At 45.7% G+C, this 26,690-nt stretch overlaps 1 long non-coding RNA gene across 2 annotated transcripts; it reads right to left on the bottom strand.

Moving 5' to 3' along the window:
* Positions 1 to 444: 444 nt before the first annotated feature.
* On the bottom strand, positions 445 to 12,320 carry LOC118506759. 2 transcript variants are annotated; one of them, XR_004905546.1, is made up of 4 exons: positions 8,834 to 12,320; positions 8,172 to 8,770; positions 7,808 to 8,023; positions 445 to 1,178 (listed from the first exon to the last, which is right to left on the bottom strand). It is a non-coding gene; the product is annotated as an uncharacterized LOC118506759 (long non-coding RNA). The 2 variants fall into 2 exon arrangements; XR_004905545.1 differs by lacking the exon at positions 445 to 1,178 and having other exon boundaries at positions 5,131 to 8,023.
* Positions 12,321 to 26,690: the final 14,370 nt, after the last annotated feature.

Here is a 26,690-nt window from a genome sequence, read left to right as displayed (position 1 = left end):
GTATAATGTAGTTTAAAGAAACTACAACGTCGTGAACTAGAGTGTTGCTGTATGAGTTTTGTTTGTTTGGCCGTTTCTAAATTGTGAAACCTGCTTACTCTCCCTTCAAGTGGTTGTTAATATTAGTAACATACTGTAAAAGAATTTTAAATATTTATATGTTCTAAAAAACCACAAAAATTGCAAAGAAAAATCGTTAATTTTAAATACGTTGGGCCGAAATATGCAGAGAGCGTGCTTTGAAATTGCTTTGAAATGTTCATGGAGCATGTTCGCGGCGTACTCTTGGACGGTTAAATTTCAAACGAACCGTTGAATAGTTTCTTGAAATATTTCACCGCATGCCATGAAACATAAATTCAAACGACCGTTGTAGCATGTTTCGTTAAGATACTTGTATTTATAGTTTTAGAAATCCTTGAACGTTTGTAGTTAGTTTTTATTGAAAATTTCATATAAATCTTAATATTATTGTTTTATACAAAAGTGATGATATAATCAATTAATTTTGAAAGAGAAGGAGCCCAAACAGATTGTGTCAACATTGCTTTACTTGTTGTTTAATTGGCTATATTATTTTAATTGCTTTAAGAAATACGACTTTAATTAAATGTGTAATTTTAATAAAATTTCAAATTTAATTAAGCTACGAATTGTTTAGTGTGTTTGCTACAATAGAAGATTTTTGCCAGTATAGCTTTAATTTCCACTTCCATTGCGATTCCTGAGCAGGGGTATTCGTTTACGCACGCACCGTGACCTCACCCGAATTAGCAAAATTCACAGTTTTTCGCGTGTTTCCCCCGTTTGGAAAATCCACCGTTTAAAAGCTCATAAACACGCACCGGGCGATTGAGGCAAACAGACGCTGAAGAAAGCACTGTAATAATTGTACGGTTTCAAGCCTCACACCCGGCTGGCTCATCATCAACCCCCACGTTTGACGTCATAACGAGTCTCGAAGATCGAAGCCACGCCGGATCGCCGGACGCGATTTATTATCAATCCTGTCCACCGGTTCTTCCCCCCGTGGATCGTGTTCGAAGTGTTGGTATCGTAAAAAGAAAAACGGCAACCCGATGAGGAACAATCAGTAGCGATCGTTTCTCGCTCCCTCTTCCGACGATTCCTGTGCTGATTTTATGGTACGTTTCCTGTCGTGGTTGCCTGCTGCAGCTCTGGCTCAAAATAAGGAGGAAACGGAGACGATGAATTTGCGATGCTGTTTGACCTCCTTCGTGGGGCGAGATGGGATGTCATTTGCATTTTGCTCAGGTCGATGTCATCGATACTGAGGCGATCATCGTCAGGATCAGTCCGGGGTGGGTGTTTTGGGATGAAATTTATGACAGCTAGACAAACCTGTTATCTCCACGGCAGAGTCAAAACAGTATTTTAACCTCTGAAAGCAGAAGAAACTATTTCTGTTGCCTCGGAGGCTCAGCGATTGGGGAGCGCGGAGTTTGAGGAGGTAAAAAAAAGCAGGAGTAAAGTAAAGGGAATCTCGTCAATCCATTTTTTGTTGTATCTTTCACTGCACTTGATCGACGTGAATAAGATTGCGGAAGGAGATCTGTTGCTCTCTTTTTTGGTGAATATTCTTCACTGCCATCTCAACCCACTCACCGGTTGATGTTTGACGTGAACGGTACTTTATTTTATGTTTCTTTTACTTTGCCATTCAAATGAATCGGAGAAGAATGAAAAAAAAAAACGAATTAAGAACGAACATACGGACACGCTCACATGCCGGTAATTTAAAAACAGATTTTATGATTATTACTTCCGTGTGTGATAATGCGAACGCGATACGCGTGCTTCAATTGAGAACCAACATTGACCCGAATGCAGTTTATCGATAAGCATTTAGGAGATGGTTTTTTTGTGCTGATTGTGATTTAGATTGTATTTTAATGGATTTTGTTTTACTTCAAAATTGAACCTCAATTTACCATCAACAAATGTTTTATATTTCACAATACAATAAGACTACGTACGACATACAAAAATCCTCCACCGAGCATGCCCCGGATAAGGCCAACACCAGAGAGGAAATGCTCTGAGCTTATTGTACGTCATCAGCATAAGAGATGTTGATTGTACAGATAAGAAGCTAGTGAATATTCTTCCAACTTTTGGTATGGTTAGATCAAGTAGAAATATCTTAAACACTAGTTTAAAAATCGGTCAAAGTGGTCTTAATAGTGGATAATAGAAACCGTCACTCTATGTATCAGATTCATTCCAGTCTATTTCTTTAAAAAGCATTGAAATAAATATTCTTGATCTAACATGATTCCCGTTAAAGAGACTTCCAAGGAACTCCACTCCGATTAAACAATTCTGCCATCCCATCCATCGCATCCATCTGCATCTGCTGAGCTGCACGCTCAGTGTTTAACTGCTTCGTTTTCCCAAACAAAATTCACCTCCCCAGTACCTCCACCCCCCCTCTCTTCCTACTTCTAATACCGTCCGACCGAGCCAGCCAGCAACATTCGGCACACAAATGAGGCCAAACACCGGTCGGACGCCGGCCGGCCGGCCGGCATACCGAAAACGAGCACGCACCATCACTCCAAAACACTCCGGGAACGTGTTGGCGCACGCGCAAACGTGTCGTCGGTGTCCACGGTGCAGCGATTCCAACCCCCGCCCCCCTCCCCCTAAACTACTGGCTGTTCGCGAATGCTGCTTTCCTCGGTCCGATCCCCCGATTAGCCTTCTTTTCCGAGTCGTTTTACGCTTGATGGAGCAGCAAAACTTACGTGAAGCGGTAGGGGAGCGAAAGGGGAGGTGTCTTTTATGTTATGGAGGATGATGTGATGGGTGGAAAGATGGAACCCATCTCACCCCTTCCCGTGTTGGGGGTTCTGGAAAACCGGAATGAGCGTTCGAAGAAGCACACACAAATCGTTGAAACGAAATCCCGCTATGTTGTTTTGTCTCCTACCCATCGCTTCTTCCCACCCTCTTTGCCCTCTGACCATCAGACCAACGGTCAGAATGATCTCAAGACCCCCGGCTCTTCTCTGCCTGCTACGTTGGACGAAGAGCACCGAGAGCAGTGATTCTTTGTAATCCGCGAGAAAGACGTAGCTCGGCAGAAGATGCTTCATCGGCAGCTCTTAGTGTGTAGGCTTAGCTCTACTACAGTGAGCTACTGGTTGAGACGAGAACTTGACCAAACTCGATCGAGAGTGTGAGGAAAATGGAGAAAAAATTCTAACGGTTCGATTGTCTGAATAAATGGCCATTTTAAGAAAATATTCTGAGCGAATCAAATCATTTCCAACATTCTCCCTCGGTGTGTGCGTTCTCCGCTCAAGGCTCGCGATGATCATTTAAACCGCGCAAACCGGGACACGGGGAGAATTTAACCTGCAAAAAGGAGGACACCAGCCGCGGTAGCATCAGCATCATCAGCCTCAACAATAACCTGCTTCCAGTGCGAGGGAATTCCCGGGCCCCCGTGTAATCGGCAGCCGAGCGATGATTGGAATAAACAACAATTAACATCCCTCTGGTCGGCGACTGGCCTCACCGCGAACTTTGAGCGAACCGCTGAGCAAATGAACTCCAAAAGAACGAGCAACAGAAGAAGAAAAAAAAACAACCATCCCCCAACTCATTAGAAGAGCCGGAAGATTCGCTTCATCACCAAGGCTTTGGAGGTTTTGGCTGACCCCAATTTCTGCGTCTCACCGGGTGTCGTATCTTGCTATCCTCTTGGGTCGTTACTTCATTAAAAGCAGATTAAACGTTTTTAATCCACCAAGCATCGGCGATCGTGGTTTGAATTTTCGGTTGGACCTTTCGTTTTTGCAGCATCTTTGGCTGAGGTCTACTCGCGCCCACTACTCGAAAAGCACGTGTCAAGCTTAAAATGTAACTAATCACGGTCAGTTACGGCTTAAACACCTCCCTTACTTGAGTGATAAAAAAAAATCAAACCAATCGCCAACTTGGCCACCCGAACCTCGTGCCCACCCGGTGCGTGCCCGTGCCGCCAAACGATTAGCTGTACCGATAGCTGGCACAACTACATCCTAACTGTGTTTCTTCTCCCCGAATGCAACCTGTACGTGACATTGGCAGACCTTCGCTTCGGGGTGCACATCTTCCACGGCAAAATTATGTGCCCGCTTTATCGGCGCGTTTTCTCACCGATAATAACACATGCCCCGGGGGTTTCGCTTGTGTTAAAAATTGTAAACCGTTGGCCGCTCGCTGGTACTTCGTCATCGTACCGTACACGTGTCGCCATGGGCAGCAGTTCAAAGGTATCCTTCCGTGACGAATGCGATAAAGCGACCACGGTCTCCCACGAAACAAAAATAGCGTAAAACGTGTAGCTACTGTAAAATAGCGCTCTAGAGCGGAGGAATGAGTGACCACGAGTGACCTGTTAGAATCCGTGCAAAAATGGCCAGCGACCTGAGTGTGTATTGGCTGTTGCGGTAGTAATATTGGCGGGTTCGGAGCAGCAGCAATAAATGTGAGGGTTAAATGATTTTTATATGTATGCTGAAATGAAGCTTACATGTGATCTGAAGCTTGAAATAGGTTGTAAAGTATACAACATCATACCCTTTGGCTGCTTAACGGTTTTGACCAACGGCAGGAGTGCTTGGCCTGCCTGGCCTTTCCGGCGATCGCATCAACGTCATCAGCTCATCTCAATGACCATGCGCGGGCTTGCTGAATATGAGGCTAATTCGTTCTAGTGACGGGTCATGCCTAAACCGAATGCTAGCGAGAAGTCTTATTTATGAACAACTCTTCCAACCACCTTTTCTCAACCGGACTCCCCTGTTTGCTGCCAATACTTTAGCGTGGATCTCAACTTATCTGCAGGCATACAGAAGGGTGAAGCTTTATAATTGATATCAAAGCGGTAATTTTCTTCCTTGGCTCTATAACTTCGATAGGTCCTTTCCTTCCATTACTGGCTGCCTTCTTCTTCATCACCCTTGGCACTAGCACTACAACCTCGAGAGGTCTTGGCCTGCCATTTCTGGCCTTTCTGCGACTTGATTTTCTTCTTCTTCTTCGGTGGCACTACAACCTCGAAAGGTCTCGGTCTGCCATTTCTGGCTTTCTGAGACTAGATTTTACCCGTAGCAAAGTAGCCAGCCCTGCGTACGAGGAGGCGGTTGGTATGGGATTTGAATCCCTATACTGCCGTGTGAAGACCGAGCCGCCCCAGCTGTCTTAAGCAAGGTTATTCGTAGGTGAATAGTCAGTCCTACATATGAAGAGACGATCCGGACGGGAATCGATATTCGGTAACCATAACCTCAAAATCATACTAAAACGCTCTCTATTAGAAGGGTGAAAGAACCGAATGAGGTCTCGAAGCTTCTGTGAATACATGAAAAAATAAATCTTTATTATTAAAAAAACATTTAAGCTCGTAGTTTCCCGAGAGGCTATTTCCTAAGGCACTCTACTGTTTCTTCTTTGGCAGCTTAACCTCCAAAAGTGCTGCTCCAGTCCTGCCTCTGCTCTCTTTTGTATAAGGAGTCGGTCAGAATGGCTTTGATACTAGACCGTTCGGGTGAGGAAATAAGACTATGTTCCCTTCTTTCTGGCACCAGAATGTCAAGAAATCTTCTGGCCAATGGAGCTAGCAAATGTTGGTGCAAGAAGTATTACTTGTAGGTTTGGGTAAAATGTCTTCTATATGATCATGTTATTGTAAATCACAAGATCAACAGCTTATGGTATGTTTTGATACACATGATTCAAACCCATTGCTATTTCAAATAAAATCTAGTAAAATATATATAAAATAAAGGAAGTTCTAGGGCTGTAATTGCACATTATAAACTTCAGACATTAACGTTAACATCAGAGCAATGAACATTCTAATTTACGGTTTAAGGTTAATGAAATAAAATCTTGAATAAAGCTAGCGTCAAACTGTCACTCTTCCTAGTGAAAAACAATACCAATCATACACCCATCTTAGATTATTATTCAAATTCGTCAGCTCATGCCACAGAAGCACGAAACTGCGATAAGGAATGTTCCGTCCGAATAGTGGCCGCCCAATGAGCAGTCTCCCTCGCAAGCACTGTTCAATCCTATCGGAACTCATCGGCTTGACGGCCGGCCTTTTCATCATCTGTTCTCTGCCTTCAAGCATGTCTTGACAAATTTAACAACTGTCTATACAGCAATAAAATAAACAATTTTGTGTGTGTACACACAGCGCGATTCGAACCGACGTTCTGATACGCCCGACCGCTACCAGCTGCTAATCTCAGACTGCGGCAAGCTCAATTTGTCGATAAGCGCATCATATTTAAAACAACACACAACAACAACGAGGTACGACCGTTTCAGCAGCGAGGTTCGGTCTTCCTATCATCTCTGCCACATCTGATACCGTGTGCTCCTGTTTCCCATCGGTTCGGGGTCAGAGGTGGCTTGTTTTCCCCACCCGGAAATCTTATCGCACCAGTGCGTGTGGTTTATGATGTTTGCGGAAAACGGCAACGCCGACACTGACCACTACCTCGCGTCGACGCATCAGATAATCAGACCTGACGGTTCGTTAGATTAGATCGGTGGGAAGAGGAACAGCAATGCTAACCTCAAAAATGTCCGATAACATCCCCCTCCCCCTGCATTCTCTTGAACCTTTTGATTTGTTGAACGTGGGAGAAGGCGAGATTGTGACTCCGATCTCCCCCCACCCAACCGCAATAAGAACAGCCGATAAGCCGAGGTTGATGAATTGTTGGCCGCAATTAGATAGGTCGGGCTCAATATGGCCAACATGAGCAGTTACTGCACTGTGTCACCTGCTGGGGCGATAAATAATAACAGACAAGACACATTCGAAAACTATGCCACGAAAAGCTGAAACCATTCTTCCAGCTTTGATTAACATTAACCCAGTTAACCATTTGCCGGGACCGGTTCGAAGACACGGACACCGGTTTGTGAGGTTTTCTTTGTTAGGTTTCACCCTGGTCTCTCGGCCAAGCTTCCAACGCCAGTGTGTTTCCTGCAGGACAGGTTCTTTGTTACGCTTACCCCAACCCAGTGCTTGGGTGGAAAACGCATTCGAGAGAACCCCACATAAGCAAGGCGCTGTAGCACCGTGCGCACACTATCAATGTCAGCTCGCAACGCTCAAACACACGCACGTGTCAAGTATTATTGCGTTCGCACCACTTTCCCGAAAGGCAAAAACGTGATAGACTTATTTGTGTGTGCAGACGGTGTTGGCCACGGTTTGGGGGGGGGGTTTGGGGCAGGTGTCACACAGGTGTAACCGGGTAATTGAGCAAACAAACAAATAGAACCGATCGGACCAAACAACGGCTACCGGTCCAGCGATAGCGATCGTCGCGAACCGAAGCGATCGCCTGTTTGTGTAAAGAAAGAACAAACCGCCGAAAGATGATATGGGATCGAATCGTTTCTTTGTCGCTGTTTGTTTGTTTATGAAAACCCACCATTATTACGATAACCGATCACATGGCCGTCACTATCGATTGACGGTTCTGCGCTACGGTGTAACGTGGTGCCGACTCGTTAACAAGCCTGAACTTGACATTTACTTCCCGGTGCGTTAAGCCAGCCACGGTTTCGAGTGCCAGCTCGTGACATAATGAGTGCTAATACGGTTGAAACATAAGCTATAAGGTACGCGTTCACACGTCCGTCGCTAATCAGACAGGAAAGGTCGAAATAGTTTTACAGTATCGATTGCAACGGCATAGCTAACAGAAATCCAGCCAGACAGGCCTCCGTCTTTTGTTATCGTTGGAATTCTTTGGAAATTCCTTACCGAGCTTCAGGAGATATGTACACTTCCGATGAGTTGTCTGCTGCTTGGTCAGAACTTCTTTATAGGAGGTTGCTATTTACGCTTAAACATATCACTTTCTTCAATAATGGTTGGAAGGCCTTTGGAACGTTTTGCAAAATTGAAGAAGAATCGCATCTTGATTGCTTGGAAGGAAGAATAAATTACTCATCCAATAAAGCAAACGATTGGTTCCGTCTGGAAGGAAAGAACACGGCAAGAAGGTCAAACTGTGGTACTACCGCCTACTTGGAACTGAGAGACGTCACCATGGCAATACTCGAGCTCGAGTTATTGCAGATCCATCCGTGTCGTACACTTCCCATCTGACGGGCGCATTACTCACCTTCAACACTGGTGACTAATGCTGGCGACGGTCCCCGAGTGCGGATGGCCGAAACGTCATCAGATCCGGAATCCGCACAGTGGGTTGCAAGGGGGCCAATTATCAACATCACTACTGCGCAGACGACGACAACAACGTCACCGGTTGATTGTGGACCGGCTTTGTGATAGGGCGCATCCCTCACACACACACACATGGCGGCACCGACCAGAATTTATTGTCGATAAACGACGACACTGCAGACTGTCGGTAGCGGCTGTAACTATCCCTACAACCGTTGCTATTTGTTTATCACAGCAGTAGATGTTCCAAACGTCGTCTTCCTGCACCGTGTCCCGGACTCTTCCTAATTGACCTTACCACTCGCTTGTTGTTCGGCTGTGTGTCCTCATTTCCGTTACCCTCTCGATTAGGATTGGTAGGTCGGGGCGCACCGGTCGTTCTGCACGGGTACCAACCTGCCTCCTGTTTGTTTGTGTTTTTCGTCACTGCGAACCTTCTGGCACTGGCGGAGGATGATAAGTTGAAGGTGCATACGACCATTATCGTGTACTTCACCTACCTATCGGAATCGGAGCCGGGCCGAGCGGCTGGTAGGACTTTGGTGATAATTAATATGAGCTAGATATTATTGACCATTGTGCCTGACTGTCTGGAATTACCTGTTCTCCGTGGTGATGTCGTTGTTAAGTTGCTCACTTCAGCAAGCCATGGCGACTGGAGCCTCGAGCCTACTTTGATGATAGGGCGAAACAAGCGATGCCAGTGAATATGTAGATCGGAATGCCATTAGTGGTGCAATAATTTACAATGCGAAGATCAGCAGAGATGCGCTTCAAGATGACGTGATGTCATATGATCCAGTTTCTTCTGTGCTTCAATTTGAAGCATAAAAATATCACTTTATCGCTACCGTGCCCGCGTCTACAGGCAAGGCGCTGGAATCTTTAATAATGTATCACGACAAGCCCGCGAACAGGCAATGATGCCGGTGCTAATAATGCGATTTGCAGAAACCGTCGTCATACGCCATCTCACCTCGTTAACACCCTAGCCAACATAGGCCCAGGCGATGCTTAGGTGACAATCGACAACCACGGGGACTGCTGTGCGTTGAAAGTAAAACTACGTGCTAGTAAAACGAGAAGCCAAAAGCATTTCGCATGCAGGATCTAATCTGTTGACATGATGGACGTAAAGCACCGAGGGAGACGCAATGGCGCGTCGTACGTCAACTATTGCTGCTCCCATAAGTGACGCCACGAGGTAGCGCAATTCGTTCATGCGGCTTCCCTAGACATGGCTATTCAGTCACGAAGACAAATACGCCACCATTACGGTTATATGCGTGACATTGCCTGTTATGAAGGCGCGAGTGGTGTGTAAAGGCAGGATCTTGAGGCTTGTTTCCTATGCGAAAGAGCGCAGAAAACGCAACTCGCACCCTGGACCGTACCGAGAGGCTTCAAACAATACTTTAAAGTGTTGCCTACATAAACACACGTGGTGCAAGTAGGAGACGGATATTGCTATTTGTCAATCGCAATGACGCATCGGGTCTATTTTTCCTCCCAGCCCGTCAACAGTTGTTGTTGTTGTTGTTGATTCGTCACTTTCACACCAAGTCTGCGTTCGGTCGCTCTTAATTGAATTTTTAACTTCATGCTGCGAAAATTCATCCGCCGCGACGGTGGAACCCTGGAACCACGACTTTGACCTGCTTTTGAATGGTCGGCCTGGGTCCGGCCGGCTAATTGTCGGCCCATTTCCGTTCCGTTATCGTCGCAGACAAACACACGCGCACACACCAAGATCGTTGGCCCGGTCAGCTGTGCCGGTGTGTCTGGAATTCGTCATAATGTGGTGACACATCTTGTCGCCAGTCTAAATACTGTGTTGCCGAAATGGAAGTTGATGGAATTGTTAGGGGTGGATGGGTTTTCCGTTTTTCTCGGACGCAACACTTGGTGGCATTGTTATTGCGAAACCCATTATTGAGTTGTTACTGAGCGGATTTGTTTTTATTATTCTTGACGAGCTGCGGATCTCATGGAAGTCTAACCAAAACATCTATCACTGGGGTATGTTTGCTAGTTTAATGGGACGTTCGCTGGCTAATGCGTCTGCAAGAAGAAAAAACCGTTTTCCATCCAGTTTTGTGCTTTGGTGGGACAAGATGACAGTTTTCATACTCCGTGAGATATTCACCTCAGTCTTTTCTCCATTTTTTCTCAGGCAACAATATGGCTTCGGAATGTGGAAAAAATATGGCTTGATAAGGCTTGATAAGGATTCATAAAATCTCTAGATTTTGATCTGCCATTTCTGATTCACTTGACGAGATTGAAGAGATTTTATCCTACGTACGGGTTTTCAGACCAGAGTTACCCCAGGGATACCGGAAGACCGCTATCTTCTAAGCTACCTAACCACTCTGTGTAGTTATATAGTTTAATTTCTTCAAGTATTACTATTCTCATTTGTTATTAACTCTCGAATGCAATATTCTTGTCTTGTCTTGTCACGATCTTCATAAACCGATCCTTGTATTTTCCCAAAGGTGAATATTCAGCGTTCGTCTCACAAACGAATTAAGAAGGCTTAAGGTCTTTCAAATGCTGTTAGTGCCTGACCTATCCCTTAAGATACTTTGCTTGCGGATATTTGTTTCTCCAACCCATCAAAGGGGACCTCATCTCAGGACATTAATAAAACTAAAAGGTATCTTACTTTATTGTTTACTCTTTATACATAAACATCCTAACGAACTGTCTTGATATTCATTTGGGTACAACTCAAATATCCCAATCATATCCAATAACTTTACGGCTTAGGGTGCTACATCAAACCAGTGACGCTCATCCCCATCTAAGCGCATAATCGACATTCGTTCTTGAGCCTCCCACATCTCCACCGGTAAGTGATGTCGCCTGTTGAAACCCTGGTGCCGAGGACGCCACCAACATCCACCTTCGCACCATTCAGATATCGCTCCGCAAACAAAAGTCATTCGCTCCCCACCCTCCCAGCAGCTCAAATAAAAAACGCTCAAAAAACGAGGTCAAAACCATGTGAAGATTTGCGGTTCTGCGGTGGTGGTGGCGGTGGCGATGGTGGCCAGGCCTTGATGCATTCTTTTCCTCGATTTTGTGTGCGGTTGCGTGCGGTTTCCCATCACTTCGGCGCATGGGTTCCGCATCGAAAGTGAACGCTTGGGCTTGGGTCGTTGGTTTCCAGGTCCTACCTCGCCGGGGCTGTGGGTGTACGGTGTACGCACCATAGATTTGTTGGCAACTAGCTGGGAGTGTGCTATTTGCATTAGAGAATTTCCGCTGCACCCATTTGCGTGGCCGCGAGCGACGAACATTCACGATTCAGGCCGATTCCGTTCCCATTCTAATGTTTTCATGCCATTTAGTGCTTACATTGATGTGTGTGTCGCGCACCAACTGCATCACATTAGGTGGAACATATGCCAGGAACAAAAAAACAAAAAAATCTAACAAACTCCCTAGCCCGGCCGGCCATGGTATTAATCCGGCCGGCATCACACGCACCAGTGCCGGTCTCCCAAGGCCTCAGAACATAACAGTACCGGTGAAACTGTTATGTGTGTGTGCGCGATGGGGTGGGTGGGACCGCCCTAAAAGTAGGCCACGGACTGACCGGATCCGGTAGTGTGGTGTATGTGTAGGGCGGTAGCTTATGCTGTGGTTAAATTAATTCCTCACTTAAAGGGAACAAACAATATTAACCACCGAAAAACCCATACTCATACATACGGGCAAACTAATATGGGTGCCAAGGGTGGCTGTCACTTTTTTATCAGTCTTCAAACTCGAGGACCCTTCGCAACGTCAACCCGTCTGTTCGTTGTTCTGCTGGGAGGAGGGGGATTGGTTGTGGCCATTATGTAATTTCCCTTCCTTCGTCAATTATCACACAATCGGACGGATTTATGCAAAACGCTTCCACGACGGAATGTGCCACTGAGCTCCCTTCAAGGGTCGTCTTTTGTTTACACATACACTCAGACTGTCTTCCCCCCACCCGATTGCCTATGGTTGGATTAGATTCGAGGGAAACCGGCCAATTATTCCACCACGCCCCACGACGACGAGTTTTGCTTCCATAGTTTTGCTCATTTGCATCACGGTGTGGATGTTGGACCAAGGTGGTCTGTGGTGTCTAGCTCATCGGTCTAACTAAACTTGACTTAGAGGGATTTGGGTGCTAAACATGATAAAAAAGCGCATCAGCAAAATGGCTGAAGCTAAATTCAGCCAGCATTGCTCTTCTTTAGGCCTAACGACCTCTTAAGTCTAAAACTTGCCATTTCTGGCTTCCTAGACTTCATGATAAAACGTAGTTGGATAGTCAGTCCTAACTACGGCGGAACGATCTGGATGGGATTTGAACCTCGGTCCTGCCGTATGAAGACTGGCGCTGTTGTCGCCTCACCACCGGGTCGCCTAAGTCAGCACATTATAACCCGTTTGTTATAATGCATGTACATATTAACTAATTTCGCCACATAACCAACAAACCATATCAAAAACGCCACATAGCCTCAAGGTATACTCGAAAAATCAGAATGGTAGACACAACCAACTGTTTTGCGAAAAAATGATCGTAAATCTGATCGTAGATCTTACTGATTTTACTGTTCTCAAATGGTGAGATCATCTTGAAATTCTGTGTACTGGATTATGAGCTAGACTCCTTATGAATCCTAGATCGGTATGACACTATTTTTCAGACTTTCGTCTATTTAGTTTAATTTTCTCTCTTTAGCCTCTCAGATATCTATCAATTTTCACTAATTTAATTTCTAACACCTCAAATCGATCGTAGTTAGGATCTTTTAAAAATCCCTAGCAGATGGAGGAAAGATGAAGAGTGTTTCAAGATGCAATAAGGGTAACCAAAAACTTCTCAACAAAACCTTACAAGAATTTATCCTTCTTATAGACTTCACATTGTTTAATTTAATTTAATTTTATTATTATATGTATCATGAAAGGCACCTGGACATTGATGTTGTTGCAGATAATTTATAAATAATTTCTGAACCAGGACCATCGCAGACCCAGGATAGAAATTCCTGGTAATGGACCGGAGACTTGGCCTTGTCTCAACGACCTGCTCTATAAAGCAAGCTCTAGCGGATGAATACTGTCTCTCACCTGCTCACCTAATTTTTTAAGACGCATGAGATCTATTTATTTGGATTATTAACGATACAGAATACATCTTCTTCTTCGGTGGCACTACAACCTTGAAAGGTCTCGTCCCGGCCTTCAAAATAGGTCCCAATAATGCACTCTTCGAGCAAGTCAAGCTGCCACAGGTTTCATGCCGCTTCTTAAATTTGCCGAAGCTCTATAAAATTTAAATGGTGGTTTAAGTCACAATTCACTTAATTTTCTGATAACTTTCATCGGTTGAAGACGTTGATAGACGTCCGCAGTAAAGCGCTACAAATAGTTGAGGAGTTCCGAACCTTCTGCGAAAGCTTTATGCCCCTTAAAGACTCGAATTGTTAACAAAACAAACTCGCTATAAGCTATAAGAAGAATTTTCCAATGAAAATATGCGAGAAAAACCAAAATTGTTGAAAAAATTTTAGCTTTCGCCTACCGCGTCTTACAGAATGTCATCGTTGGTACTCTTCAAATCCATCGCTTTACTTCAACTCAACGCGATGCTTCGTTTGTTCGGTAGTGTGGTACTACAGTAATACTGTTGCGTCGTTTCTAACCTTTATTCACGTCGTGCAAAAGCATTGACAACAAACTGCGTGTCCTCCACACAACAGTCGCAACCAAAAAACAAAAGGAAAACAAAACAAAACCAAACGACGCTCATCGTTTTCCTTCCCACGTACTCGTGTTTGGGTGCAGATTTTTCTCACTTTTCGATTTCGTCACAATTTTTCGGCTTTCCCTTCGTAAAGCCTTCCCCTCCCCTTTCGCTGCCCAAATAGCTTCTTCATCATCCCAAAACCCAAACAAAATTAATATCACGCTCACTTCTACAAACAGACACTCATGCAAAGTTGCATTCACGATCGGTGTTTTGTTTTGTCGTTTTGTTGTGTTTCTATTTATGTTGCTATCTTTTGATTTTGTTTCATCCACCCGTGCTCTTTTGGACGGGTTGCGTCCCCCATTTCCTTCGGTTTCCCCCTTCCCGTTTCCCATTTCCGCCTCACGACCGGGCCAACCGTATACCCATTGCCCGGCCGGATCGCTTTCGTTGGAATGAGTTGTTTGTTGTTGCGCGATGTTGCGCGATTTTATGGCCCCCTCCCCCTTCTACGACACCAACATAGGCAGAGGCCATGGTTGCACACCCCACCCTCCCCTACTTCCCTCTCCCCTCTTTTCACTGCTAAACCTTCCACTTCCTACATCCAAACAAACTTGAGCATTATTACCGCGTCATTGGTATTTGCATTTTTAAAGCATTGCCATGGCCTAGCCTCCGGCCCCAACAGCCTAGGCCGGGCCGAACCTGCATTTATGCTCTAGCACTTCCACCCTTCCACCACTTCTCCCTCCCGCGATCGTGGACATCGCGGATCGGGTCGACCCCACTACGTCCTACTTCGCCCGTGCGGCATCAGCCGTACAAAAGTAGGTCAACGCAATAGCGCGTTGCCTTTCTCCCCGTTTTGGGTGCTCGTCTCTCACACGGCTCGACGAACGATCGAGGCGATGGTGATCGTGTGTTGATGTGTGCTGTGGCAATGACGAGGATTTCCTTTTCGGAATCGAAACAGATACAGTACGATGGTGGTTGTTGTTGTTCTTCGGCAGAAACGAGAGGATACTAACACACACAAAAAAAAAAAACACTCTGCAGATGGATTTTGTAACGATGCTGGAGCCACTTCAATTACTTTCGCTATTGGAAGCCATTCGGATGACAGCTACGGTTGGAGCCTGCCAAGTGGCAAGATGTCAAATGTGATTCGGCTTGCATCAGCGTGATCTTCACTACTTGTTGCTGCTGCAAACGACGACCTCCTAATCCTGCCCGCGTTTCGCCACTTCGGTACATCGAGGTGAAGATCACCTCGTTGGGGCTGATGAATGTGCTCCACGCTAAGTTTGAGTATGATATTTTTGCTTCATTTCTGCACCGTTACGAGATCGCGATGGCCCGTGCTTTCGTAGCAATTGCTTTCGCGTTGTATTTTTCAAGCAAACTGCACATGCACGAACGATGATGCTTCAGGCGCCTCGAAGCCAATCCTCCGTACTGCGTCGTATTTGTTAAGGGATATCTGGAACGCACTCGGTCCCCGGTACTTAACCCCCTCGGGGGCAAAAGTGTCCGGTTTCGTGCATACTGCTTTAAATAACATACGGACGAGAACGGGCCAAAGCAGCAGAAGGTCTGACGCCCTTAACATCCGAAAAAATCGTGATCTACCAAAAGAGAAAGGGATATCAACAGGGGACGAGACTGGAGAATGAGATCTTTCGCGAACGGAGTCGCACTGCAAATGTCAGCAAAGTGAGCGGGCTGCAAATGCTTCCGATTGGGCAATGGTGGCGAAACATCATACAAATGTCACACGATTCTTCCCCGGACCTGTTGAATCCCAAGAATGTCCACGATCCTACACAACAGGTGAGTCCTATCGTCCAATGTCAGAATTTGGTCACATTATCAGTACAGAAATAGATCAGCCCACCATTCCCCACCACTGCTTTAAATCCAATTTTGTAACCATTTTTCTCGAACCAAAATCCTTGACCGGCCGGGGAACACGCTTGCTCGCATCTCGTGCCATTCGAACCCGTGTGCCGTAATAACGCCCTCGAACCGGTGCGCGTGGCATTACAATGAAACGCTCCAGGAAAACGTTAAATAACACTCCACAGCACCGAGTCCGTGGTGCCCTTCGAGGGCCTCGTGCCCCGGAGTCTTCCCGTTGCAGCAAACTGGGGTGCAATGTGAATTTGTTGTATCATGGTATGTACCGGCAAATGGGCACGTGATGCGCGTCGGAATTCCGATATCCAATTTTCCATGGCCACGCGCTATTTGTTGTTGTGGCCTGAACTGCTACCAGTGGTTTGCTTCAGAATTTCCACGTGGTACATCAGGGAATACGCACACACGGAAAAGACGTAATAGAGCCGGATTAGTGCAAATACTTGAGCGAAGGCACCCTCAGAACCCAAAGTGGGATGACCCTTCACGAGACGCTGAAGTACATAGATGATGCGCGTACGACCGATTTTGCGTCACCACTGGAGCGAAGGTACTGTGAGGGTTGAGCGTTTCATTAGCCGGCACAATCGTGTATTGTGAGTCGTAGGGCTAAAAGTTCAGCCGGGGTCCAACTGCGCCACCGTACCGAATCGTGGTACCGGCAGAAATTAGAACATGTCACTCAGGACTCAGGACCTGTATGACTGCGACCTTCCAGCCACGCTCGTTTCGTGAAGCGGGCACGCTTCTAACACTGCCCCATGTTTTCATCATTCATGCGCGATCGTGAATTTTGCTTGCGTCAACATGTCCGGAGAGTTGTGTTGTGTTTGTGCGAGTTGTTGTTTTGCTGTCGTTGTCGCTCCGGTGCGGGTCATCTAATGCCGGGCAAGCGCACGAACGGCCATCCCCTGTCTAGCCGATCACGTTGGCCGGGGTTGAGATTGTTGATGAAGTGAATTAATCAGAAATGATATGACGATGATGATGATGGTGGGCCCGCCGTCGTGTTTTGCTTTGTTTTGGTGTTTTGCGTGGCCGTGTACAAGGCTGGTGCGTTTTGCGCTGTTGCACGCTATCGCCAACACAGGCTGACGACATCCGGAGATGCCGGCCGGCATTGTCGGCTCAAGTGCAGAGACTACTCGAGTTACGCTGAATCGGAGAAGTGAGATTTTTTTTTGTACTCCAAGTGCGAAAAGGGCCATGTTCCATGTTTGGTGCGCAAACTTTTGATGCGATAAAGTTGAACTGAATCTTTAGACAGGTTTATCTCAGCCTAAATTAAGAGGCCTAAAAAGATTATGCCAATATCCCGAAGTTTGACACTCAGTTTACGTCAATTCATTTATCACCTTTGTCAGTTTGCCGAAACCTTATTCCAGAAAACTGAGTCCAGGGCGGGCAGGTTCGGCTCTAATTGATCCAGCCAAAGAGACAGCTGGTTCTGGAGTGATCCTCCACATGGTGGAACAAAGCTGCTAGCTCACGGACACCTTCTTGGTCTGGATATGAGTCTGGCATCCTCATCATGTGTCAAAAGCATCGACTTCCCCGCCAAACAGCTCAGCTAGTTCGTGGTGCATATCAAGAGTCTAGGATTCGTGATCTAGAGGACTAATGGGTCAGTAATGATATTACGCTTCCTAGTCGAGTTCTATAGCCTCCCATAAGCTATTCTTTATCTTAAAGAAAGCATCATCTCTTACTAAGAACTAAAACAATTGTTTTAATACACGCTATTACACACGCTGTTGGGCTTCAAAGGCGTAAATTGACAACGTACTGTACACGCGCGCAATAGTGAATCGACACTAGACGAGTAGTGCACGGAAGTAATGTATGTGCATTTTATTAGCCTTACTGGTACCACCCGGCACTACGGGTAGCGCTTAGCGGATCTTTTGTAAAGCATTTCCTCAAAAACACATTTCTTAATTTCTCAAATCTTGAACTACTACTCAACTACGTCTCACCAGAACAAAACACCATCCCGTCTGGTGCAACCAGGGACCGTCGTCGACCATGTGTGACCATGAAACTAGGAACCGCGCCCCGTGCCGATCACTTATCGCAAAGAAACCTGCCCCGGCCCCGGCCGTGGGTGTGCGGATGTGTGCCGGTGCGCTGATTGGAATGGTATTTTCCACTACATACTGATGCGCAATCCCCGTTCGGTCATCGGTCGCTCGAGAGGAGAGCTGGGGTGCAACTACCATCGTCCGACACGTGACTCAGTGTTTTGTCCGATAGCCGGCCGGCTACTTTACGTGCAACGTGCCGGTGTTAGTAAGTGTGTTAGTGGACGGTGTTGTGCTAGACTGCTGCCTTCTACACTAGGCAGCTTTGGAAGCTAATTTTTACAGCCGCCCGGTTTTACATCTGAACGTTTGCAAGGCATTTCGAGTGTCGAAAAAAAAAAACCCTCCGACCCAACTGATAAGCTGCGGTTGTTGGCTGGGCGGTGTCAATGACCGGATTAGCGCACAAGGCTTTAGCGTGTGGACCTGCGTGAGTGCGGTGTGGTGCGGGAAAACTGACAAAAAAAAAAAAACAAAACAAAACCAAAACACTATAAATATCTTCCGGCTTCTCGTGGGCGGAAATGATATGGTCTCAGCTCGACTGACTGGCCCGGCAACCTAAGGGCAGCGACAATGATAAGCCTTGCGGAAGGCCGGAAGATGGGGTTGATGTTTGTTTTGCCGGACCTAGACGGTTGCAGCCATTCACAGGATGAGTGCATGTATAATGAGGTGATTGGAAATGAGGATAAATACGATCGCATTTTTTTCCCCCGATCGATGCAGATTGCTTTCCCACCCTGCAAGTGTTTCTCGGTACGTGCCATTGACATTTGCTTAATGGCTTCTCAGAAGATACAGTGATATCTACAACGCTTCACTTTCGCATCACTTGGCATCGCAAAAATTCGCCTAGGCTTAGAAAGTATGTTATAATTATTGCGACTGCCCGTTAGCGAGCACAATAATGCATAATTGTACCCAGCCCAGAAAGCCGCATAAGCCGGACGACGCCAGCGTGCATTGTGTTGCATTGTGGCGTGCCATGAGGTTCGTACTGATGTCCTCCTCCCCCGTTATGTGCACGATTTGATCTTAGCGTTGACTCTAATTATTTCACTCGTTTTACTTTAACGTTTACATCCCACAATTGGCTCGGTCTTGCCCATGCTAGCACACGGCAACCGTTCTTGAGAGCGATCTTTTGGGCTAGATCATTTACGAAGCACGGGCAACCCCGTTTCTTTTTTGTTGGTGACTAGTGACAACGATCATGTTGAAGCTGGCGCACATTATGACGCGCGTGATCCAGCGCGCTCGCAATTAAGTGCATCCAAACACCATTGAAGTAGGTTATCGGGGACCCGACCGGCCGTCCGTCCGTCCGTGAGAGTGAGTTACGGCTTTTCTAGAAGATTATGGTTCCAAGTGAAGAATGCCACAACACAAACGACACTCGAGGTAATAATGCCGCCCGCGTCGGCAGAGAATAGTTGAGTCATGTGTCGATGGCTTTTGATCTAGAATGGAACAATTAAATGTGTGATATTGATCACGGTCGAGACGAGTGTGTGTGTGTGTGTGTGGAGAAACTATGCTGGCATTGTGCCATTTGTCTGGCGGATTATTGTAGTAATCACAGTGGAGGATTTTTCTACGGAAACCTTCCCAAGAATGCGTTACCAGTGCTGTGCTATTATGCAGGGTATAGGTGAATCGTGACACCAAGAGGCCAATGTATGGTCTATCTTTGGGTAGCTACCACTCGCCACAATTTGTACGAAAGAATAAATTTGCAACATGCACGCGTCGCCAAATACGCATCCAAGTATGGCCAGTATGACTGCGTGTTGCATCTCGAATTTGACGTGTACTTCCTTAGCTGGAAGAAAAACAATAGCATCCCTTCAGGCGATACGATACAGCGCACCCCATACGGAGGATTAGCGGTAGACGATAAGCCACAGCCCTCTAAACGTAGTACCTTACCATATGAGACATGGAACCAGCAGCCAATATCAAGATGGCCATTTCTAGACGAAGTCGAACCGCCCCGGTCGCGGTTAGGTACTGATCGATTGTTTTCGGGTAACTTACGCTTATTCCCGCGTGTCCCGCAAAAGCTATCGCAATCTTGGTGCATTGGAAAATATGGTCATCGCCGGGATGGTATGGTCTTATGAAGTGAAAGAAGAAAAAAAAAATGGTGCTGTGCTGCAATTGTAAGCAATTGACCCCGTAAGTAATGTTTAATAGATAGTGCAGTAGATGTGCCTTATTTGTAGGGTAGCGTTCACACACGGTTAGCCAACCGGTTGTGTGGGGTATTGAATAAATGGGCTTAAATTTTTGTTTGTTTTCTTATATTTATTCAACAGATATTCAAAGCTACAAGTGGGTTCGATCGCACCGGAAGCGATGGAATATTTTAATATGGAGGAAGTCTTCTTGACGACCGATTTTAACCACTTCAAGTTTCATAACAATAACTCATATTTTTTCAAAATCCTAAAAATTTCATTAGGGCTTGATTGCGGACTCCCTTCAGTGCTGTGTGCATCATAAACGCTTTAGAAATTGATGAGGAAAACATGTGGATTATCACACCTCAAAAGGTGGAAAATGTCTTGGACAAGATGGGCATAACTGATAAAAAGCTCGTTGTCCACGTCTAGGGCAGAAGGTCATCTACATGACAAAAACTTAGAGCAAATTGTTGACAGTGTTAATGAACAATATAATTTCGACTCTGAGTCCATCGTCGATCAAATGGACTCTACGCTGACTCTATCGGAGACTCTCTTATTCAGCCATGTTATAGCCAAGAGAAGCAACTGAACGTCTAGATCCAGAAAGAACTGGAATTGTATGACCATAGATTGCTTAATCGATGTATGTAATATTTATTTAACATTACATTACATTTTACATTACATTACATTTTATTTAACATCTTATTGCTACGGAAACTGGATGGAGGATTTCATTCAAATGCCTTAGAGATAGCACATTGATCATAAAAGTTTACCGAGGCTTTTCTTAAGAATACTTAACTCAGTTAATTATTACTCTTTATTGTCATTATCATCACACACTCACATACTACTGTGACTAAGCATGCGGTTGATCATTTAGAAACTCTTTACCGCTGGTTAGACAAACATAAAGAAGCCATTTTCCATCCAGCACGATACAGAAAACGTGTGATTTGCTGTGCCCATTTAGCCCATTGGATGGCGCAGTTTGTACCCATATACATCAAACCGCACGCTCGTCATCAAGTCATCAACTGTCAAGGCCCAGCCACAATCGTCATACATTTCATCCACCATCTTGCCCATCTTCCAAACGCTCGCTGCTTGCGTCCTCCGCTCCGAGATGCATCTTTATCTTACTGGTCAAGCGACTTGCTTCCGCATTGTACGACGCCGTGTGTCTTCCTATTTGCCCTTTTCGTGATCGACAATTATCACTACAACAACAGCAACAGCAACAGGGGGCACACACAGTTGCAGCCGACTGTTCATAGGTCAGGCCAAAACTCCTGGCGTGTGACATTTTTCCTTCACTCATCGATCGATGCGTGCGTAGGTTTGTATTCGATCGGCTCAACTGATATTCAACGAAAATTTAAAATTTTGATCATCAAACCCGTTCAAACACTGCTGGCTTTGCGGACGGTTAGCCCTAAGAGCCGCCGAGTAAAGCGGATAAGAAAGTCGCGACTTGCCGCAAGCTTTTTAAGCGTGTGTCTCCGCTTCTCCACACCAAGGACGTGAGGATGCTGCCCGAATGGATCGTACAGATGATAATGAGGATGTTTTGATGGCGACGATCATCGACGACTGGCGGCAGTACGACAAAGCGGAACTGAATCCAATTCACGGGCGTGAATCACGGTCGCCATCTCCCGGCCAGTGGTGCATCATTTTGGAATCGTAAGCAACCGCCAACAAAGCCAACCGGTGGGGTAGTGGTGCTACAGTGAGATGTGTGTGTGTGTGTGAGAGTCGTGTTCAGATTGAAACAATAGGTCGGTGCAACCTTGGCGTTGTTATTGGGCGCTGAAGGTCTTACTATCGGTTGATAGACGGTTTGTTCACTATTCACCACTTGCAGCCGTTTTGTTTTTTGTTCTTCAGATGACCCGCTGGCAATTAAAAGGTCAGCGCAACATAAAAAACATGTAAAAAGAAGCATTAAATTAACAAAAAAGAGGATTCAATTGAATTTAAGTGAATGTTTCAGCAGTTTGAAAGTTGTGCAATAATACAATCATACAGTGTCTAACAAAATTATACTCACTTTTGGAATCACAAATAAAATTAAAAACTTGAAAATACAAAAGTTTATAGGTTTAAAAAAATAAAACGATTTACAGTATATTTATTTATCTCTTGAAAACTTTTGTTGATACCCAAATCACAAGTCTTTGCAAAACTTTAATCTACGCACTGTCCGAAAAGGGTTGTTAAATAATCAGCGTGAAATTAAAATCCCTTTTATCGATTCCGGCCCGATACCTGACCGATAATTCTCTGCCAGCCAAACACGAAACCTCCTAAATGACGTTCAATATCCCGAGTTTCCTGGGAAGTGTTTCGCTCCCGGGGCTAAATTTAACCCCATTTTTTTCTCCGGCCTTTGCTGAAAATGTCGATAAGTTTCGACAGAATCGGTTGAAATTGACTCGACACAACTGTGTGGGGTGCGTCGCCGAACGAAGCCAAGCCGATCCAAATAAAATGCGGCAGAAGGTGTTAATTACCCAAAATGCAAACGATCTACCCGTGTCATCCCTTACGGCTCGTTGAACCATGACCGTTTAAACGGTGTGCCCGTAAGGGGAACCCTACATTTTTTGTTGTTGTTGCTGAAAAACAAAAACGGAAAAAGCTTCGTTCATTGACCGATGGGGTTGAAGCGAAACAGTTGAAGACACCGAACAGTGTCATGACTGGGTTCGATGCATCGCCCATGGGCAATGAGGGGCCAAAAGTGGGACACAAAAATTGTAAGGAGTCGGCCACACTCCTTAAAGTCTGTTCGTCTTTTCACTGCATAACCACCATCGGTTTTTCGGGGGTCTTTGAAGCCAATTGTTTCACTGCTTCAAACCGGGCGATCAATTGCTGCCTCCTACTTTCGTGCGTTTTGCTTCCGTTCTTGTGGGTTCTTGTGTTGCGATGTGAATGAATTCAAACAGTACCCCACCGGATTCTTCATTTGATCGACTTTATTATGTTGCCAAAGTTGTTTCTTTTTTTTTGTTCCTTTCGTCCATGTTACCAACCGGACCAATGCTATGGCAATTGTTGCTTGTTGCCTTTCGTGGCTTCCGTCCCTGCATTAGGGCTGATAATTGAATTCATTGACCCCGACCAGGGTAGGATACCATTGATGACCGGCGTTTCATGCGTGGAACGAACGTCACCACCAGATACCAAGAACTGGCAGGAGAGATAAAGCCGTGAAGAACGCCAACACCAACACTATGGCCGTAGCATCATCTCTTCTACATTGGATAGGAAAAAAGGGCGCGAAACCAGGAAAATAGGGATTGATTTTTCCCAAAAATTTTCCCCCGTACTAGTGCTGCAAGTGTTCTTGCTCTGTGCACGTGTAGATGTGTGTGTGTTTATTTGGGGTGAATGCGTTGACAAGCGCGTCCCAATAAATGTGGGTCAAACAAGCCGCGACGCAATTTGCGCGCCCGCAAGAACGCATGTGTGAGAAAGAGTCAGACGAGTTATGTTTTCCAACAGACCGACCGGCACAATCCCTTACTTTGTTCTTAACCGCCGTACAGCCTCGCGGGGAAAAAACAATCTCACCCACAATTAGCGCTAAGACGCGCTTAGAAGACGCGTCGACGATGTAAACAAACGCACCACTTGCTTTCCACTCTTAATGTCGCCGATGTTGATATGGCGTTGCAATATTCCTCCACCGCTTTTGGTGGTGTTAGATGAATCAACAACTTGGTATGACACACACGCACACACGTACACACACATGAGTGTAATTCGTTTGGAGTGAAAATAATGCGGCCTATGCCAATTCCTTTATGCTTCCTTTGTGAGATGATTCTAATGCAACCACCTATTCGCTGTGTGTGTGCGTGTTTGTTTAGGTATTTGTGTTGTTGTTGGTAGCATGAAAGGGCAACCAGGACCGGAAAAGAGAGAGAGAGAGAGAGAAAACAAAAGGGAAAACATGAAAATGCCTATTCCGGAATGAACAGCGCTTTCGAATGAACACCTCCCGCATGTCACAAACATTCTCAAACCGAACAGGGAAGATGATGATCACCGTCATCACATTAGAAGATCACAGCAAGCTATGCCGTTTTTCCCGCTTTCTTGTAAACGGGAAGAGAAGTTTGAAGGCAGGCGCATGCGCGACACCATTTCCACGCGACGCGAGAGAGGCAAGCTGTGGTTAAGAAAATTGGGAAAAAGGTACCGTAAAATTTTCCGAATTTTCCAACAAGATTTTTCCATTAAAAAAAACATTTCTTTTTTACTTCAACATTCCACAACAAACAACTTTTTTTTGGTCGCGGTTGAATGAAGAATCCTGCCTGGTTGGTTGGTTCATTCGTTAAAGAGCGCACTTACACGCACGCATTTTCTAATGTTTTGATGTGGCTGGTAACGCGGAAGCAAAAAACCACACAAAGAAACCGACCCAAAAGCCCTTCTTCTACACCCCCTTGGGCCCACTGCTCTGTGTGTGTGCGTGTGTGTGTGTGATAGTGTGTTCAGCCGTAGTAGGCATTGATTTCGCACGCAATAGGCCCTTTTCCGTATGCAGATGGACGGTTGTGAGTGTATGCGTGTTTGACTGTGTGCCGCCACTAGCAAAAGGGCCCTTTGGACAAAAAAATGGGCCGTGTAGATGAAATTCTTCGAAATAAAAAATACGGTTGCATTCGTAGTGGCGGTTCTTTGTGTCTGCAAAGCCGGCCCAACATGTGTGACAATTTTCTTTTTCCCTAAAAATATAAATAAAGCAGGAAATGTTCAAAAAGGGCCTCCTGTGCTACCCTTTGCGCACTGGAAGTCACGATTTGTTCGGTTCGTTTCGGTGACCGTTTTGTTTTCGATTCCAAACGCTTGTTGCATTCCCCTGTCGGTAATCGGGGGTTTCCTTTATATGTTGGCCGCATATGAGCATAGCGGCAGGCCTATGCTGCGTGTTTCCATGCAAACCGCGTTCCCCCCGCACATCAAACCCAATGCCAATTATGAACAGGAATGCTGCTAGTGTGCGTGTGCTTACATTTGATAAAAGTGTGTGTGTGTGGTTGTATGTTTGAGCTGCTGTTGCATCCACTCGGCTGTGTGTTGGTGCTATACTCACGCAAGCATTATGTTGAGCGTGTTTCCTTGTTGTTTGTTGTGTGTCGTTTCACTACTTTCCTCCAGACTCCAGCAACACTTATGCTACACGACATTTGTTTACGTTTGCATGTTTTTCTCCCTCTCTCTCTCGCTCTCTTTCCCGTTTCGCCGGCATCTCCCCTCCGGAGGCCCTTTTTCCACCGAATGAGCCCGTCTTCTTTGTCTTTGGTCGGCACCAGCAGTGAGCATTTCTAAGTTAACGAACCTACCGAGCTTCATCAAACTTCCTACTCTCTCACCCTCATCGCACCCTCATCTCCACGAGATTTTCCCAATCCTCAGCTAATGTGGCCCGGTTCCCGGGTGTAGGCCGCCGCTCTTAATGGTGGGGTTTGGCGTAGTAGAAATTGCGACTGACCACAGCACAACGCACGACACCGTGGTCGCCGCTCATGGTTGCATGTTGCGATGCAATTTGCTTGTTTTGATTCCACGATTCTTCTTGCCCACTAGAAGGCCTTTGGACGGACGGATCTTTCCATTTTTTTTTTCAAACCGTCTCACATATCATTTTCGAGGGCTATGATTTGGAAATCCATTTGCAGACGCTACCAGACGACGCAACGAAAATCCTAGACCAAAGTTATTGGGCGCCTTTTGCGATGGTGTTGCTCTGTTCTGGAGACTAGGGGATACTCACACCACGATCCCCACAGACAAACACATTTACATGAAGTTTTGGGGGACATGAGCAATGCAATTTTCATGTAGCCGAAAATTACGTCCTGTTGCGCAGTCAAATGCTTTTGAATTTTTTTTCAGCTTCCTTTTTTTCGGGTCGGGGTTTTTCTCATAATTTTATGCAAACTTTTTGGAAATTTCTCGATAAACAAATTACACAAGTGGTTATAATTATCTCTACCCAGAATGTTCCCGGTGGCTTTTTCGGTGTACGAACGGATCGATTTTCGGCCCTCTCGATCTGTTGCAATTTTAAGTGCAACGTTTGGCTTTCTGTTCCACTTTTTTTTGGCGCCATCTCGTGCTGGGCGCGACATTGTGGCGTTCTGGCGATACGAGCGAGACAGAGCAAACCTTCGCCGAAGTTTTGTGCTGCATTTTAGCATTGTATATCCCGCCGCCGAGTGAAGTGTTTAAATAAATTAATGTTGACTTTTTCACACCACTAAGCTCGGATCCGATTATCAGTGGTGCCGGCTTTTGGTGTAGCTTCTGTGGTAAGCGGCCGTTTAATGATTCACCCCTCGGGCATACTCGTGAGTGAGTTTACACGTATGTCTGTCGGGGTTTTTTTTCTCTTCTCTTTCAACAAGGATAACTACATTACCGGTAACTCGTTATGACGCCACCGGCAATGTAAAAAACAAACAGAACTCCTTGTCTCCCCATCCAGGACCGCG

The sequence above is a fragment of the Anopheles stephensi genome, chromosome 2, assembly GCF_013141755.1.
Source record: "Anopheles stephensi strain Indian chromosome 2, UCI_ANSTEP_V1.0, whole genome shotgun sequence".
In the NCBI taxonomy this organism is placed as follows: domain Eukaryota; kingdom Metazoa; phylum Arthropoda; class Insecta; order Diptera; family Culicidae; genus Anopheles; species Anopheles stephensi.
This window is presented reverse-complemented; position numbering and strand designations above follow the sequence as displayed.